Here is a 15,325-nt window from a genome sequence, read left to right as displayed (position 1 = left end):
ATGGTTTATGGATTTTCGAACGAATTTAGACAACACCTCCAGATCTGGTCATAACATCTAGGTTAGGTTTGAAGTGTTACAGGATAATTCTATACATTGTGTCAAAAAAAGTAGATATGATTAAAACCTATAAAAAATGGTTTAAAAAAATTTGTAATTATTTGCTCAATTTTATTAATTTTAGTAGTGAAAAGTGTCAGTATTACTTCAATTGTACTTATCTACTCAATTTTAAACATTATAAAGATTAAATTACCTCATTATTTTCACATGGATTAAATTGCTGGTTATCTTATAGGTTATTAATTAAAATAGTTATCACTATCATCAAGTGTCCTTATTTATTTACTTTCTATTAAATTGGTGGAAAACAATAAATTGCTTCTAACATTATAATACATAGGCATTCTAGGTATTTATCCTATTAATTGAAAATATTCTCATTAAACTAAATATTTATTTATAATAATTAATAATTATTATACAATTATTAAACTATTAATTTTAATTCTTATACAATTATTAATTATTATAAATAAATATTTAGTTTAATGAGAATGTTTGCAATTAATAGGATAGATACCTAGAATGCCAATTTATTATAAGGTTAGAAGCAATTTGTTCTTTTCCATCAATTTAACCCCTATATTTTTAATAGTTTATTAATAGTTTAATAATTTAACTATAACTAATTAGGGATGATAATGGAGCGGGACAGGTCGATACGAAATTTATTGAGCGATTCATGTTTTTCCATCCTTCTAAATAACACTCAGTTCAACAAATACGGCACATACCAATTCAAAAGCTTCATTATGCAAGGCAGTCCATTTCAAGGATTCGAATTTGAAGCATACATGGCCATGAAGGCCAAAAAGATTAACAAAATGCTTGATGAAGTAATACCATTGCGACATCCATGAAAACTTAATGAAGCAATGAGGTACTCTCTTCTAGCTGGTGGCAAACGTGTACGTCCCATTCTTTGTATTGCTTCATGTGAACTAGTAGGAGGTGATGAATCATTAGCAATGCCAATAGCTTGTGCTATAGAAATGATATATACAGCATCGTTAATCCATGATGACCTTCCTGTTAACATTATGATTAATGGCAGACAATTTTAATGGCAAACAATCCAAGTGGTGCAAGTTAAGCACCCTAAAGTTGACTTTGAAAAAGTGGCATGGGATAATTTTTTTTTGGTCCTTGAGATAATGGGCTATTTATTGTTTGGTCCTTGAACCTCAACTATAAATAGGCCTTCTCATTTCTCATTTCAATTCATCCCAACCAATCTTTCTCTCTTAGTTTTCTCTCTTCTCCCATTTGAGAATTCTTAAGGAATTCTATTTGTTTGTAATATTTTGGAGATAGTAAAGTTATCATCGGTGTTAGTGCCCGAAGGCGTAGGTATAATTTACGAACCTCGTTAAAACTCTTATGTTCTTTTTGTCCTATTTTCTTTCAATATTTGAGGGTATAATAGTAGTATTTAATTGTGCTATTAAATTACTATAAAGGGATATTCGACTAAGGAAAGACTTGGTATTTAAGAGATCCTTGTGATCCACCTCTCTTCCCTGGGAATTGAACTTTGTGTGATTTTTTAGTACAATAATTTACACGCTTCCGACCCTATTGGAACAACACTTCCTTGTATGGACAACGATGATCTTCGAAGAGGTAAACCAACAAACCACAAAGTTTTCGGTGAATCAACCGCTGTTCTTGCCGGTGATGCACTTCTTTCCCTTGCTTTCGAATACATTGCTTGTAAAGCAAATAACGTTTCACCAGATCGTCTGGTTCGAGTTTTTGCCGAGTTGAGTTCAGCAATAGGGTCAAAAGGGCTTGTGGCAGGTCAATTAGTGGATATTGAGAGTGAAGGAAAAGTAGTGAGCTTGAAAGAATTAGAGTTCATTCATGTTCATAAAACAGCTAAGCTATTAGAAGCTTGTGTTGTTTGTGGTGTAATAATAGGGGGTGGAAATGATAATGATAATGAAAAGGTTAGAATATATGCAAGGTTTATAGGGTTGTTATTTCAAGTGGTGGATGATATTTTGGATGTGACTAAGTCATCAATGGAGTTGGGGAAGACAGCAGGCAAGGACTTGGTTAGTAATAAGGCAACTTATCCAAAGGTGATGGGTATTGACGAGGCTAAAAATTTTGCTTACCATTTGATGAATCAAGCTGTTCAACAGCTTGCTTGTTTTGATACTGCAAAGGCTGCTCCATTGTATCATTTGGCATATTCTATTGCTAATCGACAGAACTAATTACTTATTGATGTAACCTTTGAGTATGAGTTTTATGTAGGTAAAAGTATTATGCATATCTTTATATTAGGAGTTAATTTGTATTTTACCCCCTTTATTATAAAAACGAGTAAATTAATTTTCGTATATTAGATCAAAAAGTAAATTACCATTTATATTAAAAAATTCATCTATTTGTATTATTAAAAACTAAAGTGGTTGACGGAATAACTGGACAGTGACACATGACAAGCCACTTGCACGTCATGCTGATGTATATAGACTAGTTTTTAATAGTAGAAATGGCTTGTTTGCTCTTTAATCAAACATAAAAAGACTAATTTGCATTTTTTTTGGTAGAGGGGGGCAAAATGCAATTCAACCCCTAATACAAGGGCTCCATAATACTTTTATCATTTTATGTAGTATTAGTAAATAATAGTATGACATCTTATCATTAAATAAAATAAAAATAGGAGAAGACTTATAAATAAATACTAATAATTTTATTTAAATATAATTAATTATAACTATTATAAAAAATACTAAAAACTCTAGCAATTTTAGTTCTCAAGTTTGTTGTGATAATTTTCTTCATCGATTCAATTTCGTGTAATTTTATTATTTGTGAACAATATATAATTAATTTAAATATCTTAAAATTATTATTCATGCAATATTAAGTTTTGATTTACACAATATCAATATCTTGAATATTTTATGTAAGTACAATATAATTTTTAGTTCATCGAACTTGACAACTGATTCCACTTTGCTTCATGTACTTTTTATCCACTTTAATGTTTGAATTTGGTAACTAAATTTATTTTAGCTCCTAAAACTTAACAATATAAAACTTTAGTTTTTAATATTGTGTCGCATCATCACTTGAAAATTTAAATTTTTTTATAAATTTTGAAGTGATAACTTAATACAATCTTAAAATATTGCATACAATGTTTTAAACATGACATATTCAACCCATAAATAAACAAGAAAGAAAGTCTGCGGTTCTCAGCCTGAAAAAAAAAAATCTGAATTAAGAGTACTGAGCAGCCATGAAAAGCCTGGTGTACCTTTCACTGTAAAGAACACTTGAATGAGTTGAAGGCTTTGATTATTCCATAAGTGCCTTTCAAAGCTTCTCCCCATAACATAGTATCTGTAAATATTGCATAGCCAGGCGGCAACTGCGTCTCAAACTTCAAGGCTTTGGTTTCTTTAGTCTCTCGGTCATGCATGCATGCATTAATGCTCCACTTGGCTGATGCAGTGATGCCTCTGCTGGTTTGGGTTCACCACTGAGTCCCTGACTCACTATATCATCGTCTTGTTTTGTTCATATTGTTGTTGGGCTCTATGTCAAGTGTTTTTTCTAGGTCTTACCCTCGAGTATTGTTATATAGGGTATTTCTATTTTCCAATGGTTTTTTAGTAAGATATATCGTACTCTTTTGTATATTTTCCACCTTTGTTCTTAGACACAACCCTTATATGTCAATAGGATAGTATAAAAATTGGTAAAAGTATTATAAAACCCTTATAATAAGAGTAGATTACATTTTATCTTTTATATTAAAATTATAAAATAAAATAATTTTATACGTTAAATTAAAAATAAAAATAAAAATTTCTGCCTCGTACCCGTCCAAGTTCCTGTATGATTCATTATATGTATATGAAACCAATGAACCCTATCCCTTATCTCACTAAACATTATGAGAAACACAATTTACACTAATCATCCCATCATCATCATTATCATCATATTCTGCATGCCAGCTCTATGTGAAAACCCTACCTCGTATATATAAAAGTTTCAAAACCCTGTTTTTGTTGATGTCTGTTGGATATGTCTTCGTTTTGCAAATATCCATGCATCTCCATGTATGTGTTTGTATATATATGTGAGTGTATGTATAGCTGAAGGCTTTTGAAGCCAACATCATCGTCACTGTCCATGACCCACGTGGTCGGCTCGGTTTTTGTAGCAGCAACAACAGTGTTTGCGTCATTCATATACAGTTGCTATGTAAAAGGACCAATAGTTATTACTATATAGTAATAGTAAAGTTGGTGAAGGGCAGCGTAGGCTACAGTATATATTACTTGGTTGAAATTTGCTATTACTCCTTATATTTTACAAAATTATGGATTTAGTATTGTATTTTAATTTAACTATTTTTAGTATTTGTATTTTTAAAATTTTAAAATTCAAATATTTACTAAACAATAATTATTAAATTCATTATATTATGTTATTTCCAGAATTTAATATGTCAATATATTATTATATGTATAATATCATATTAACTTGTTACTCTTAGATAAGTGTAACATCGATGTAACATTCCTTACCCAGATTGTGTTGGTATGGGTCTCACTATGTGGGAAACCCATATTTTCTGCCACAATGTTTTGCCTTCTTTTTTATTTTGTCAAAAACCAATTTTTTGGCCTTTTAACGTGGGAGTGGGTAGCATTTTTTATTGAGAGCAAAATTCTCAATTTCATCCAGAGAGAAAGAGAGTGAGACTGAAGCTCGTTGGAGAAAAAGAGAGAATAGAAAAATCAGTTTTTCAAGCTTGGTGCAGCAGTGATGAACTCTTCAATCGAAGGTCCATCCGTGGTTCGATTGAGCTATTTTTTGGACAGCAGCTAGGTGATAAGGTGTTCTTGATTTTGGACGGTCGGATTTTTCATCCGAGTCTTGTAGTATCGAAAATACCCATTTTTTAGCAGCTGCGTTTTTTGTGATGTTTTCTCATTTTTCTCTCTTTTGCTAAAGATTACATATTGTTAGCCTTGTTGGAGTTGAATGCTTGTTGTAGGCTTGAAATTGTGATCTTGTAGTTGAACATTTGATGATAGTGGAGCTCTTGATCGGACTCTAAAGTCCTGTGGTTTTTACCCTTGATTTAGATGGGTTTTCCACGTAAAAATACCGATGTCTCTATTTATTTTTGTTGTGGTTGCATTAGTTGATTTGTGGTTGATTAAGGTTGCTAGAGAACATATCTTGTGCTATTATGCTTGCCATAATTTTTTGACAGGAGTTATAGGAAGAGAAAGAACACCGGTTGTGCTTTCGCTTTGTTTCGATTATTCGATTTCTTCCTAACAAACTGGTATCAGAGCTTGGTTATTGTGTCAGATAATTATGGAAATTAATACGAGCAAGATGATTATGTTGAATGGCACAAATTATCAACTTTGGCGGAATAAAATGAATGATTTGTTGTTTGTGAAGGCTTTGCATCTTTCGGTCTTTACTACTCAAAAACCCGATTCAAAAGTGATGAAGAATGGGAATTTGAGCATCAACAAGTGTGTGGCTTTATTCGCAATTTGTTGAAGAAAATGTTTGACCACATTGATCGGAGACACATGCTCGAACATTGTGGGAGAAGCTTGAAAGCTTGTATGCTTGAGGTCGGGCAATAACGAGTTGTTTTTTTGAAGAAAATGATGGGCTGAAATATAAAGAAGGAATGTCTATAGTGACCATGTTAGTGAATTTCAGAGTGTGATGAATCAGTTGCTTGGTATGGGTGTCAAATTTGATGACGAGATTTTAGGACTTTGGTTGCTTGCTACTCTATCAGACTCTTGGGAGACCTTTCAGGTCTCACTCATTAATTCTGCCCCACAGGGTATTATTACTTTGGATTTGGCTAAGAGTGGTGTGTTGAATGAAGAGGTTAGAAGAAGATCTCAGGGTTCTACATCACAGCCCAAGGTGTTGGTTATTGAGAACAAGGGGAGAAACAGAGACAAAGATGGAAAGGGTAGAGATAAAAGCCAAAGCAAGTCAAGATCGAGATATAAGAATCTTGAGTGTCATCATTGTGGTAAGAAAGGTCATATCAAGAAATATTGCTTCAAGTGGAAGAAAGAGAACAAAGGTGGTGGTGATAAACATGATCGGAATGACGATGAAAAATCTGAGCGCGTTGCTACTGTTGCTCGTGAAGATCTATTAATTATTTATGATGAGAATTTGGTCAACCTAGAATGCGACGAGACCATTTGGGTGATTGATACTGGTGCATCACTTCATGTCACGTCGAGGAAGGAATTCTTCACATCTTATACTCTTGGTGATTTTGGGGTATTGAAGATGGGTAATGACGGTTTGGTTTCCGTTATTGGTATGGGAGATGTTAGCTTGGTGAGTAACAATGGAACAAAGTTAACTCTCAAGGATGTCAGACATGCACCGGATATCCGTTTGAATTTGATTTCTGCAGGAAAGCTTGATGATGAGGGATTCTGTAACACCTTCAGTGAAGGGCAGTGGAAGCTGACTAAAGGCTCCTTGGTTGTGGCTCGAGGAAAGAAGAGCTCAAATTTGTACTTGATGCAAGCTTTGACTTCTCGAGAGACGGTGAATGTGACAGTGAATGACAGTTCAACTAAGTTGTGGCATAAACGACTCAGTCACATGAGTGAGAAGGGGCTTAACTGTTTAGCGAAGAAGAATCAACTTTCGGGTTTAAAGAATACTACACTGAAGAATTGTGCTCGTTGTCTAGTAGGAAACAGAGAAAAGTTTCATTTAGAAGCCATCTCCTCATAGAAAATCAGAGTTGCTAGAGTTGGTCCATTCAGATATTTGTGGTCCGATAAAAGTAAGATCACATGGTGGTGCACTTTATTTTGTAACTTTCATTGATGATTGTTCAAGAAAGCTATGGTTTTACACTTTAAAGTCTAAAAATCAAGTCTTTGAGGTGTTTAAACAGTTTCAAGCATCAGTTGAAAGGGAAGCGGGAAGAAGTTGAAGTGCATTCGATCGATAATGGTGGCGAGTACAGTGGTCGTTTCATGAGTATTGTGCAGGACAGGAATTAGACATCAGAGAACACCACCAAAGACTCCACAGTTAAATGGGTTAGCTGAAAGAATGAACCGAACATTGATTGAGAGAGTCAGATGTTTGTTGTCAGATGCAAAGTTGCCAAGATCGTTTTAGGCTGAAGCTTTGAATACAGTGACACATGTGATAAATCTGTCTCCTAGTGTTCCTTTGAAAGGTGATGTGCCAGATAGAGTTTGGTTTGGTAAAGACGTGTCACATGATCACCTACGTATGTTCGGTTGTAAAGCATTTGTTCATGTTCCAAAGGATGAAAGATCCAAGTTGGATGCCAAGGCTCGACAATGCATTTTTATTGGTTATGGTCTAGATGGTGAGTTTGGTTATAGATTCTATGGTCCAGTTCAGAAGAAACTCGTGAGAAGCAGAGATGTTGTCTTCATTGAGGATCAGACCATTGATGACATTGATAAGACGGAGAAAGTGGATTCACAAGGTAGTGGTAACTTGATCGATGTGAATTCGGTTCCCCTAGACTCTTCACCAGATCCTATTTAGGATAATGTGCATGGTGATGTTAGTGGTGACCATCAGACTATAGGTGACTTTGATACTCCCATGGATGATGTTGTGAATGATCAACAACATGCACCTATAGCTCCACCAGCAGTTCCACTTCGAAGGTCTTCCAGAGATCGACGATCTTCTGTCAGGTATTCTCCTGCTAAATATGTTCTTTTGACTGACAGGGGAGAACCTGAATGTTATGAAGAGGCTATGGAGAGTGAATGCAAAGATCAATGGGTTGAAGCGATGAAAGACGAACTTCAATCCTTGCATGAGAACCATACCTTTGAATTGGTGAAACTGCCTAAGGGCAAAAGAGCTTTGAAGAATCGGTGGGTTTACAGGTTGAAGCAAGAAGAGAAGTCTTCATCTCCACGATACAAAGCTAGATTGGTCGTCAAGGGTTATACTCAGAAAAAGGGGGTTAATTTTGAAGAAATATTTTCTCCGGTTGTGAAGATGTCCTCTATAAGAACTATACTGAGTTTGGCAGCTTGTTATGACTTAGAGGTTGAACAAATGGATGTAAAAACCGCTTTTCTTCATGGTGACTTGGAAGAAGAGCTTTACATGGAGCAGCCAGAGGGTTTTGTTGTACAAGGGAAAGAGGACTACGTGTGCAGATTGAAGAAGAGCTTGTATGGTTTGAAGCAAGCTCCAAGACAATGGTACAAGAAGTTTGAGTCTGTTATGGGGGAGCAAGGCTACAAGAAGACTACTTCTGATCATTGTGTGTTTGTTAAGAGATTCTCTGGTGATGATTTTATTATTCTTTTGCTCTATGTTGATGATATGCTTATTGTTGGTCAGAATGCTTCTAGAATTGAGAAGTTGAAACAAGAGTTGAGTAAATCCTTTGCAATGAAGGATTTGAGGCCAGCAAAGTAAATTCTTGGCATAAGATTGACACGTGATAGAAAGGCCAAGAAATTATGGTTATCACAAGAGAGGTATATTGAGAAAGTACTTCAAAGGTTTAGTATGGACAAAGCTAAAGCGGTGAATACTCCCTTTTACTATGCACTTTAGATTGAGTGTTAAGCATAGTCCTTCCACAGAAAAGGAGAAGGAAGAGATGCAGAAAATTTCTTACTCTTCAGCCGTGGGTAGTTTGATGTAAGCAATGGTTTGCACGAGACCAGACTTGGCTTATGCCGTTGGTACAGTTAGTCGGTTTCTTTCTAATCCAGGCAGAGAGCATTGGAATGCAGTGAAGTGGATTATGAGATATCTTCGTGGCACTTCCAACATGAAACTTTGTTTCGACAATGAGAAACCTGTTCTTGTTGGATATACAGATTCAGACATGGCCAGAGACATTGACTCGAGGAGATTCACTTCAGGTTACTTAATCACTTATGCAGGGGGAGCTGTGGCATGGCAATCGAGACTGCAAAAGTGTGTTGCATTGTCCACCACCGAATCAGAGTTCATTGCAGCAATCGAAGCATGTAAAGAGATGCTTTGGATGAAGAAGTTTGTGCATGAGCTTGGTTTTACTCAGGAGAAGTATGTCCTGTATTGTGATAGCCAGAGTGCTATTCATCTTGGTAAGAACTCAACTTTTCATACTAGATCTAAGCATATTGATGTGAGGTACCATTGGATACGAGATGTTCTTGAAGCTAAGCTATTAGAGCTTGAGAAGATACACACTAATGATAATGGTGCTGATATGTTGACGAAGGCCTTACCAAGTGGAAAGTTTGAAGCATGTTGTTTGACCTCCGGCATAGAGGCATTCCCCATATAGTTGGAGGGGGAGATTTGTTGGGTATAGGTCCCACTATGTGGGAAACCCATATTTTCTGCCACAATGTTTTGCCTTCTTTTTGGTTTTGTCAAAAGCCAATTTTTTGGCCTTTTAACGTGGGAGTGGGCAACATTTTTTATTGAGAGCAAAATTCTCAATTTCATCCAGAGAGAAAGAGAGTGAGACTGAAGCTCGTTGGAGAAAAAGAGAGAATAGAAAAATCAGTTTTTCAAGCTTGGTGCAGCAGTGATCAACTCTTCGATCGAAGGTCCATCCGTGGTTCGATTGAGCTGTTTTTTGGACAGCAGTTAGGCGATAAGGTGTCTTGACTTTGGACGGTCGGATTTTTCATCCGAGTCTTGTAGCGTCGGAAATACCCGTTTTTCAGCAGCTGCGTTTTTGGTGATGTTCTCTCATTTTTCTCTCTTTTGCTAAAGATTACATATTGTTAGCCTTGTTGGAGTTGAATGCTTGTTGTAGGCTTGAAATTGTGATCTTGTAGTTGAACATTTGATGATAGTGGAGCTCTTGATCGGACTCTAAAGTTCCGTGGTTTTTACCCTTGATTTAGAGGGGTTTTCCACGTAAAAATACCGGTGTCTCTATTTATTTTTGTTGTGGTTGCATTAGTTGATTTGTGGTTGATTAAGGTTGCTAGAGAACATATCTTGTGCTATTGTGCTTGCCATAATTTTTTGACAGGAGTTATAGGGAGAGAAAGAACACCGGTTGTGCTTTCGCTTTGTTTCGGTTGTTCAGTTTCTTCCCAACAGATTGTTGACGACCCTTGATAGGTGGCACTACATTTGATGCTTGAAAGCTTCCAACCTCCTACTCAAATCAAACTATATCATAAAATCCAACTTATAACAAAAGCTCATTTCTTAAACATTTTCTCTTTTCATTATACATATAGTTAGTTATAGATTCTCTAAACCAATAAAATATTGTTTAAAAGATTTGATTTTTTTTTATTTGATTTCAAAATATTATATTATGAAAAAATCATTTGGCATCAAAATTTTCCATCCCACACCTCTCTATAAATAGGGATGGATAACAAGGTTTTTAATTCATTAAGAAAACCAAGCCTTTAACCACCATGAAGCCTTTAGTGATTTTACTATCTTTCACTTTTTTTAGTACAACTTTATATGCAAATTCCCATTCACAACAGCATTTTGACACTGGAGGCTTGAGTAGAGAAAGTTTTCCAGAGGGATTCTTATTTGGAACAGCAGCATCAGCGTACCAAGTGGAAGGAATGGCTAGCGAAGATGGTAGAGGGCCTAGCATATGGGATGCATTTGTTAAAAGTCCAGGTTAAATGAAATGGTCTCTCTTTTTTCTTTTTCTTCTTTGTGGCCTTATTTATTTATTTATTATTCTGATGCTAAATGATGCGATATGACTTGAAACAGGACGTATTGCAAATAATGAGACTGGTGAAGTTTCTATTGATCAATACCATCGCTATAAGGTATCTTTTTTCCTTTTTTATTTCACATTGCATTACAAGAAAAGCATTCACTTTCTTATTCCTGTGTGAAGCTCCCCATGCTTCCAATTTTATCACTACCTATTGTCTTTCTTCTTGTTTGCAGGAAGATGTTGATTTGATGCAGATGTTGAATTTTGACGCCTATCGATTTTCGATCTCGTGGTCGAGAATTTTCCCAAGTATATAAGCTATTTGTTTCGATTATATCAATAATCAACAAATTTGAAATAATTATCATATACATTTTAAGACTAATTATTAAAAAATCATACTTGTAGATGGGACAGGAGAGGTAAACTGGAAAGGAGTTGACTACATAATAGATTGATTGACTATTTACTAGAAAAAGGTACGTATAGATACAGATACATACACATGTTGAGCATAGTTAATATAACATGTGGCATGAACGCAGGAATCACTCCACATGCGAATTTGTATCACTACGATTTGCCACTAGCACTTCAGGAAAAATATTTAGGTTTGCTGGACAGACAAGTTATGTAAGTCCAAAAACTATAAATATTTTTCAAAGAGAAAAGCTAATATTCGAGAAATTTTGCTTAAATTGGAAAATAATTTTACTGTGATTTGAATTTTGTAGCCAGGATTTTGCTGATTATGCAGAATTTTGTTTCAAGACATTTGGTGATAGAGTAAAGACTTGGATGAGCTGCTCTTGGTTTTGACAATGGCATCAACCCTCCTAATAGATGTTCAAAGCAATTTGGAAATTGCACTGATGGAAACTCTGCCACCGAGCCTTAGATTGCAGCACATCATTTGATTTTAAGTCATGCAGAAGCTGTTAAAAGATATCGTGAAAAATATCAAGTAATTGTCTAGAAATTGTTGTTTTTTTATATATTTACGTAGATGTCTAATATACTTATTTGAATGAATTTGATGAGGTCTCTTTTCAGGCTAAACAAAATGGAAGAATAGGTATTTTCTTGGACTTTGTTTGGTACGAATCTCTAACAAGATCTAAAGCTGACAACTATGCTGCACAACGAGCAAGACACTTTCATATTGGGTGGTAAAATCTCTGATGAATACACAAATTAATCATCCTATAGAAATGCTTATATGTTTTGCGAAAATATAATAAATGAAACATTTCTCATCCAAAAGACCAAAAATATACCAACAGGTCCTCGTTGTTTTAGCTTCATTTTCTTTCAAAAATTCATATCCAAAACATATTGTTATTGAATTTGATTTTGTAGGTCTTTGCACCCTCTAGTTTATGGAAAATATCCAAGGACGATGCAGAAAATTGTAAGAGAAAGGCTTCCAAAATTCACCAAAAGTGAAGTGGAGAAAGTGAGAAACTCATTTGATGTTCTTTGTGTGAACCATTATACTTCGTACTACATATACGAGCCGCATCAACCTCCGTCCAATGTAACTGGTTACCAACAAGATTGGAATACTGGGTTTGCTTGTAATTTCATCATCTCTTTTTTTCATAGAATTTTTTTTTATTGTTTCCTTACTATGAACTAATTAATTTATGTTTTCATTTAACAGATGAACGCAATGGTGTACCAATCGGTCACCGAATAATTATTGTGCAATTACATCATCAACTTTTTCAATCTATTAATGCTTTTTACAGAACATAAATTAATATATAAAAAGTATTATGCTCAATTTTGACTTTGGTGGCAAATTTAAGATGTTTATCTCAGAAATGAAAATTTGATGGCATTTTCAATCTTTAATATTCTTAATCATGTCAATTCTAGCTCAAATGTCTAATTTACAAGAAATGTAGGCTCACTCCGAATGGTTATATGAAGTTTCATGGGGTATGTACAAAGCAGTGACGTATGTAACAAAACGTTATGGAAGCCCAAATATAATTTTTCTGAAAATGGTGAGACGACAAATATTTCCACTCGAATATAATTTTTTTGTTTGTCCATTTTTTATTCCTTTAAAGAAAGTGTATCTAATTATTATTTTGTTTTGTTAATTAACGACAGGAATGGATGATCCTGACAATCTCACATTTCTTGAATCGTTATATGATATTAATAGAGTAAACTTTTATAGAAGCTACTTAAAGGAATTGAAAAGAGCTATGGACGATGGAGCTAATGTTACCAGCTACTTTGCTTGGTCAATTCTAGATAATTTCGAATGGTTATTAGGATATACCTCGAGATTTGGTCTGGTGTATGTTGATCACAATGATCTCAAGAGATATCCCAAGCTCTCAGCATATTGGTTCAAGCAAATGCTCGAAAGAAAGAATTCTTAGTATTGATTAAGAATACTTTTAGGATTTTAATGTCGTTTTAGATTTTTTTTATCGTGATTTTGGTTTTAACTTTTCTATTTAGAATAATCTCTTTCTAGATTTATCATTTAGAGATTTTGTAATAAATTATTTGGTAGACAAATTTTAATTTTATAATTTATGGTGAAAAATGTTGTCTAGCCATATTAAGGTTCATTCCTTTTAAAGATACCTATCATTCATTGTATATGAAATTTACTTGAAAGTTATATTTGTAAATAGTGATTAATGAAAATTATAAATTAAATAAGAGTATTATTAGATGTTTACAACTTTGAACGTTACAAATCTGTAAACTAAAATTTAAATAATTTTTTTATCTCGATTGGGATGAACAAAACTCGATTCGAAAAAATAAAAAGAAAATTAAATTTCGAGTTAATCGAATCGAGTTATTTGAGTCAACTTAAATAAGTAATTCGAGTTTTGAGTTCAAGTCCAAGTTGAATTTTACAATTCAAATAACTCAAATAATTCGAATATTTCTAATAACATATTAACGTAAATACCCCTTTGGTCCTTTTCAATTTTTAAAATGAGCAAATTAGTCTCTCTCTCAACAAAAATTACAAAAAATTCAAAAAATTTAAAACTTAAAATATTTTTAAAAATTTTAACATTTATAATTTTAAAATATTATAAAATTTTAAAAAATTCTAAAGAATATATAAAGAAACTTAAAATTTTAAAATTTTCTAAAAAATAATTTTGGGACCTAAATAGATAAATTAATTATTCAAGCTTATCTTTTTATTTTTTAATATATATGGTTTCAAATTTATGTGCTCAAACATGGAATTAGTTTATTGCAACAATATTTTAATTGACATGTTTAGTTTTTTAATATAACTCGAACAATTTTACTTGATTCGACTCGACTCGATTCGAAAACATTTCAAATCAAATTAGGATGATAAAATACGATGATAAAATACGACTCGTTAACTCGAAATTTTTTCACTTGATTCGATCAAAGGCTCACCCCTAATCTCTAACACTTACTATCAAATCAATTAGGATTTAAGGTAAGCTCTGCTACTCATCAATTGGTATCGATCAACCATTTTGATCGTCGAATTGTCGCTTGAACATCACTAGTTGGACTTTAAAAAAAATTTAACAATTCAATCACTTAAATAAAAACTTTCTAATAATTTATTGACTTAAATAAAAAATTTTAAATAATTCAGTAACTAAAACGTAAATTTACTAATAATTTAATGATATTGAATAAGCCTTACCCATTATAAAAATATGAAATAAGAAAAGTATTCACTCAAAATTTGTGATCACAAGCTGAGAAGTAGCCATCTCTTTACTTGAAAGATGAATTATGACAATAACATCACATTGCCATGTCCACCATTATTGTTGCACCATCACATCTCCTTAACCCATGATTAGAAGAAATAGATCTTAGGTACATTAGGATATAGGGTCGAAGGTACTGGAGGATATAGGGTTGTCTAAGGATTAAAATGAGAATTTGGTATTAACTAAAATTTCATTTCAAGGAAAGTTCTGGACATCTAATTATAATTTTAATTATTTTATTGTGAAATTACGATTTAATCTTTATATTTTAATAACATAATCTTATCTTATTGTTTTTATAAGAAAAATAATAATATGACGGTCCATAAGACGTCCATTGCAACTTATAGATGAGTTTTCTTTGTCATAGATAGTACGTAATAGTACTTAAAATTTTTTTTTTGGTCACAAATGGTACTTAATAGCTCTTTCATCAAATAAAATCAGTGTTTTAGAATCGGATTTGACTGATTGGCCGGTCGATCGAACCGATTGGACTAAGAATCAACTTGGGTACTGTTCCAAAAATAATTAATACAGATCAATTGAATTAAACTAAAAAAATTAATTGAACCGATTTTTCTCTATTTTGTAATTTTTTTTATTTTTTTATGAATTTTTAATAATTTAGTTAATCGAATCGAACAAACCAATCAAATCGAGAATCAGTGGCATGATCGGTTTAACCATTGATCTGATTCTAAAACCATTAATAAAAACCATGTAACCCAAAAGAAGTCTAAGCGAGAGGAAGAAAAATGAAAGAAAATATAAAGTAAAAAAGAAAATAATTTTTCTG

The 15,325-nt window shown here is 33.4% G+C and overlaps 2 pseudogenes; both read left to right on the top strand.

Moving 5' to 3' along the window:
• The first annotated feature begins 704 nt into the window (after positions 1-704).
• LOC108466308 (geranylgeranyl pyrophosphate synthase, chloroplastic-like) lies at positions 705-2,404 on the top strand (annotated as a pseudogene).
• Positions 2,405-10,496: 8,092 nt separating this feature from the next.
• On the top strand, positions 10,497-13,313 carry LOC108466307 (beta-glucosidase 44-like; annotated as a pseudogene).
• The last annotated feature ends 2,012 nt before the right edge of the window (positions 13,314-15,325 follow it).

The sequence above is a fragment of the Gossypium arboreum genome, chromosome 2, assembly GCF_025698485.1.
Source record: "Gossypium arboreum isolate Shixiya-1 chromosome 2, ASM2569848v2, whole genome shotgun sequence".
Classification (NCBI taxonomy): domain Eukaryota; kingdom Viridiplantae; phylum Streptophyta; class Magnoliopsida; order Malvales; family Malvaceae; genus Gossypium; species Gossypium arboreum.
This window is presented reverse-complemented; position numbering and strand designations above follow the sequence as displayed.